We start from the raw sequence: 5,467 nt of genomic DNA, 5'->3' as shown, positions 1-5,467 counted from the left end.
TAGGGACCTTACGAAAATGCAAATCCCTAGGCTCCATGTAGACCTATAAAGCCAGACTGTGGCTCAGGAATCTGTATTTGCAACATGTTTTCTCAAGCAGAAAACATTTGGACTCATTGGCCAAAGCCTTTCCCTGACCTCCTTGTATTATCTCCTAAGGCCTCTCCCAAATCTGAGGTCTATGCTGATCCAGCTTGGAGAGGGAAGGGATGGAGGGGAGCCCTGCCGCATGACTCTTGTGTGTGTGATTTCTGCAGGGTGACCATGACCTTACCCTGGCTCCTCGGCTTTTCTTCCCACCTGCATTCCCAGCTACACCCCAAGTCTCTCTGAGGCCTGGGAAGAGCCACAGACCATCTCTTCTGTCTAAGGTCTTCAGAACCAAGGGACTGACTCAGTCCAGGCAGGGGGATGGCATGTGCAAATGCCTGGTGGAAGACAGAGCTTGGGCTGTGGAAGGACTTATAGAAGGCAGTGTGCTTGGAGCATTGTATGTGTGTGTGTGTGTGTGTGTGTGTGTGTGTGTGGGGTACAGTGAGAGATGAGGTGGGAGCAGATAGATCATTCAGGGCCTGAAGGCCATGCTAAGGAATTCAGTTCTTTGTCCAAGTATTGAAGGAATGTGTAGTTAAGCCCAGGAGTAGGGGGTGAAGGTAGAATGAACAGATTCATATAACATGAAAACTGGCTCTACTGTCCTGGGGAGAAGAAAAAAGTCTGAACCAAGACCTCTGCAGTCATCCAAGCAAAAGATGAGAGTGGCTTGGATGAGGGTGAAGGCACTGGATGGAGAAACCGAGGTCTTAAGTGATGGTTGAGCTGTGGGGGGATGAGGGCCTCAGTCCTGGGGAGCAATGATGAGGCTTCAGAGCCTGTAATGCTGCCCTTGGCGTCATGGGGAGGGAGTGGGGGGAGGGAGCCCTGCTGTCATCCCTCACTGGCCTTGAGTGACAGCGAACTTCTCATCAGCATTGAGCCATCTCCTCCCCCCACCCCACCATATGGATGGATGGGGGCTGAAGGTCAAACAGGCTGAAGTTCCAACTCAGGCCAAGAGGCAGGACCAAGGATCAAGGCCAAGATTAGGGGTCAGGCTGAGACCAAGGGTAAAGGACAGGACCTTGGAGAGGACTCTGCAAACTTTCTCTCTTTTGGCTTGCATCCTGCCTTGGTTTCTAACTCCCACCCTCCAGCCCCACACAGTCAGGGAAGAGGGAAGAGAACAAAAGTCAGCCCAAGGATGTTTGAATGCCATCGACCAGAGGACAGACACGTTCATCACTGCCTTGATAACTGAGCCCTCGGCAGAGACTTGGCAAAGGCTAGAGGCTCAACTGTGACCTGAAAGGAACCACTAAGTCTGCGGAGAGCTGGAGATCCTGACCCAGAGAGCAGCTGAAGTGCCGTGCTGACACCTGGGTCCCTGGGATGCCACCCAGTCGAGATCAAGACCACGTGCTTCATAGTATTCAGAGTACTGGACTTAGGGCCAGAAGCTCCAGCTTGTCGCCACTGTGTCACTAAAGAAATTACTTAACCTCTCAGAGCTTCTTTCTTTGTGTAAGATGGGGATAATCCTCCCCACCTCCAAGGGCAGCTGTGGGACTGAATGAGTTGATAAAACTCTTAGGACACTGCAATACATCTGTATTTACCTCCCTGCCTACATATCTCTGTAAAATAAAGATAGTGATAGTCACTACCTTATAGAGTTGTGAGAATTGAAAGAAAAAGTGAATGATAAAGGCTTTGAAAATCTCCGTACAGTTGGGACTGGAAATTATTATTAAATATCCCATCTGTATTGGAAGCTATACTGCCCAGTGGTTGTCTAACACAGCACTGTCCAATAGGAATAGAATATAAGCCACATATGTAATTCAAAAATTTCTAGAATTCACACTAAAACAAAGTAAAAAGAAGCGGGTAAAATAGCTTTAATATTAATTCCCATTCCCAGAGTGTGTGTGTGTGTGTGTGTGTGTGTGTGTGTGTGTGTGTGTGTGTGTGGTGGCGGGGGCGGGGGCATTGGGTGTCCCTGGTCTTCAAGGGAGGGAGCTGGGAAAAGGCTCTGCAGAGTTGGGGTAACTCTGGCTCCCTACTGGGACCTGCTGTATCCTTTGGGTGCTTAAGGCCACCAGGATCCAGAAGCCCAATAATACCTGTTAAGAAGCATTGGGTTAGAATCTGATGGCCACTGTGTGAAGCAGGGAACATTGCAAGTGCCAGTTGCCTTTGGGAAAGAGGAAGAGGAAGGGAGAACTATCTTCCTCTTCTTGGAAGCCGAAGCCCATGGGAAGCTCAGAGGCAACGGGAGCGAAAGAATCCCCTCCTCCCAAGGGCCTCGGGAAAGATAGCGATTTCAGGGCTCTTTGGAGGAGACAGGCGATCTGACATCTGAGTGATGCAAACGCAGAAAGCAGGCTCTTGGGGGTCCCCTATCTCAGGTTCCTCCCCGGCAGAACTCACCCTGGGGCCCTTGGGACCACCGGCTTCCGTTTGGCGACCCGGGATAGTACGATCCTGCAACGCACTTTGGCGCAGGGGCCGGGAGTTGCTGGCTCTGCGATTCGAAGCGTTCCGCGTGCCGTGCTTCCCTAACACCCGCCACCCATACCGCCCCACACACCTCCCGCACTGCCTCCCACTGCACCCATGCACGCACAGAGACGCCCACTCGCACACCAAACACCTGCAGCCCTCTGGAAACGACGGGTGTACGGTGCACCTCGGGGCTGAACGCGGCTGCTGGGAGCGCCGCGCTAGACCGGAGGCGCACGGGAGAGCGCGCCGTTCTCGGGTTAGCGGGCGGGCTGGGCAGGGGCGGCCGGGAGCGGCGCGGCGAACCTCGAAGCCGGAGAATGGCAGTGGACCCTTCGTTCCCTTAGGGAGTAACTTTTTCACCCACTTCCACACGGGGTGCCCCGAGGCTCCGCTGTGGCTCGGACATCTCCTTGATTACCATCGGTAGATGAAGAATCCCAAGGTGGTGCGCTCAGACGCATCGCCTCTGGCTCAACCTGGGGTGAGTAGGGAGAAGGGGTGAAAATTTCAAATTAGAGTTTGGGGGGTTAGAGACAACAAACTGTTCAGAAGAGGTCTCTGGCCGCCACCAGTCCTCCTTAGCTTCCCTTCAGAAGAGGCTTGGGGCACTACTCCTGTGTCTCCTGGCCTCCTTCCTTTCCACTTCTCTTCCTCGACTCTCCACTTCTCCCACCAGCCCTTCTCTTTCTTCCCCCCACCCATTACCCCACTGGTCTTTAGGGGGTGTAGCCTCCGAGTACGCGTCGACCGGGAGCCCGGCACGCTGACCTTTACAGCGCCCAGGCTCGGAGAGGAGGCGCCGGCGTCCGCAGGCGGGAGAGGGATGCCAAGGGGTTTGGGACGCCGCGACCGCGCGGCGGAGCGCAGCAGCAGCCAGGAAGGCGAGGCCGGGCCCCACCGTGAGGTCGGTTGCTCTGCAGCGGCTTTCACTCTGGAGCAACCTGAGCGTCTGCTTCACTTTTACCCAGTTTCCAACAGTTTTTGTTGGAGGTGGTTGGGGGTAAGGTGGGTAGAAGAGGGACTGGCTAGGCTGGGAGGGCGGCAAAGAAACGGGTTATTGGGGAAGGTGGACCTAAGGATGGACAGTCAGAGCCTCAGTCAGAGCCCAGGGGAAGGGAGTATCCGAAACCCGAGACAGAGGCACAGGGACAAAGAGGAACGCGGCCGCTCAGACAAAGCCCGAGTGCTAGAGACTCTGAGACCGCGGCAGGATGCCTGCAGGGGAGCAGGAGGCTAGAACCCTCAGAGCTGGGGCTGAAGGAACCCTAGGGCCTCGATGGGCCACACTCCAGAGACTCAGGTTTGGTCCTCGACATCAAGGGTCAGACAGACCAGAGGGGACACAACGAGGGCACAGACCGGCCCGGCCGCCTCCCTGCACTCGCAGAAGGCCACAGTGTCCACGGGAAGGAGGGCGCTGGCGGCTGGGGTTCAGCGTCACCGGGAGAGGCCAGTGCGTTTGTCCGGACCTGGCCGCCTGTAGCCTCAGCCATAGTGTGCATAGAACCGAGACGGCCGACCCAGCGTAGCCTCGGAACGTTCCCCTGCTGAGCCGCGATCCGAGTACGCTCTGGCTGCGTGAGAACGCGGCAGGGACAGGCAGGGTGCTGGTCCGCAGCGCCCAGCTCCGAGCAGGGGCGGGGAGGCGGCATGGCCCGCCCGGGAAGCTCTCCCTGCAGACAGCCTGATCCTTTCTGCGGAGAGCACGCTCCTCACAGAGGGTTGAAGACGGGCTCTTCCAGCACTACAGTTGCTGATCCAAACCTTTCAGTCCAAATTTTAGTTCAGATATATTCATTTTATTAAAAGTAGGCGGCCCAATATCATACCTCACTCGAGCCTTACCGAGGGCGCAAGAGAATGCAATTTTCAAAATTAATTGTAGGAAGATATTTTACCTTCTAACACTTGAAAAAAAGTCTGGCTGCGTCCGCATTAGTGGGCCCACCTGACCCCTGCGCGCTGCGTCAGTCGTGCTGGTCCCGTACAGGCAGCGGCTGGACACACTCGCCCAGTGCGCGCTTCTCCTGCCTTTCGCTGCTCTCGCCAAAGAGCAGAAGGCGACGCGGGAGGCGGGTCGGGTCTCCGGGTGCAGCGAATTTGCGATTTATCCGGTTTCTGCGCCTGGGCCGGGGTCTAGGGAGCTCTTATTTCGGGCCATCCTGTACCCGATATGGAAAGTGCGCAGCGCCCAAGCGCTGTCTGGATGCCGTAGTGCTGTGCGCTCAGGGGTCCCCGTCTGCGCTCGGGGGAGGTTTCTCATCTGACAGCCCTGGGGCCCCTCGCTGTGGCGTTTCCGCTTTCGGCCATCCGCCTAACTCGGCCTAGGATCTTCTCGAGCAGGGAGCCGCCGCCGAGCACCCCTCCCAGCCCCTCCGCCCCCCCGATCCCCGGAGACGGGGCGCGGAGTTTCATGGGGGGAGATCAGCGTGGAACTCGCGGCTGAGTCCGAGGACCGACCCGAGAACCTGTACGTGGCTCTAGGGGAATCTGTCTTTGGCTCCGGTGCACACACAGCCTGCGTTCCGGGCCGGCTTGGGTTGGGCGGGTTGGGAAGACCCAGCTGGGTCCGAGTCGTCGGCGGAGACTTCCAGTTGCGGGCCCCGCGATTCGGCGCGCCTTTGCGCACAGTGGCCACTTGGGGTCGCACTTTATGCCTGTTTGAGCCTCTCCTCGGCTGGCTGACGCCGGGATCTGCTTAATCGTTACAAAACGTTCAAACAAAAACAGGGCCGGTTTCCCAGCAGTCAAGAGCCACCCGGAGCACCGTCCTGGGCTGGCCTCAGCCCCCAGCCTCGGAGAACTCAGGGTTTACTGCGTTTGGCTGGGGAGAGGGCTTCAGAGCCTTTGGGCCGATTCCTTCCCCACTCCCTTCATCTACTGCATTTGTGGGTGGGGTGTGCGGGGAGCGGCGGGGGCCGCC

Source organism: Lipotes vexillifer, unplaced genomic scaffold (assembly GCF_000442215.2).
Source record: "Lipotes vexillifer unplaced genomic scaffold, Lipotes_vexillifer_v1.1 scaffold53, whole genome shotgun sequence".
Lineage (NCBI taxonomy): Eukaryota > Metazoa > Chordata > Mammalia > Artiodactyla > Lipotidae > Lipotes > Lipotes vexillifer.
The sequence above is the reverse complement of the archived record's forward strand: the minus strand, read 5'-3'. Positions refer to the sequence as shown.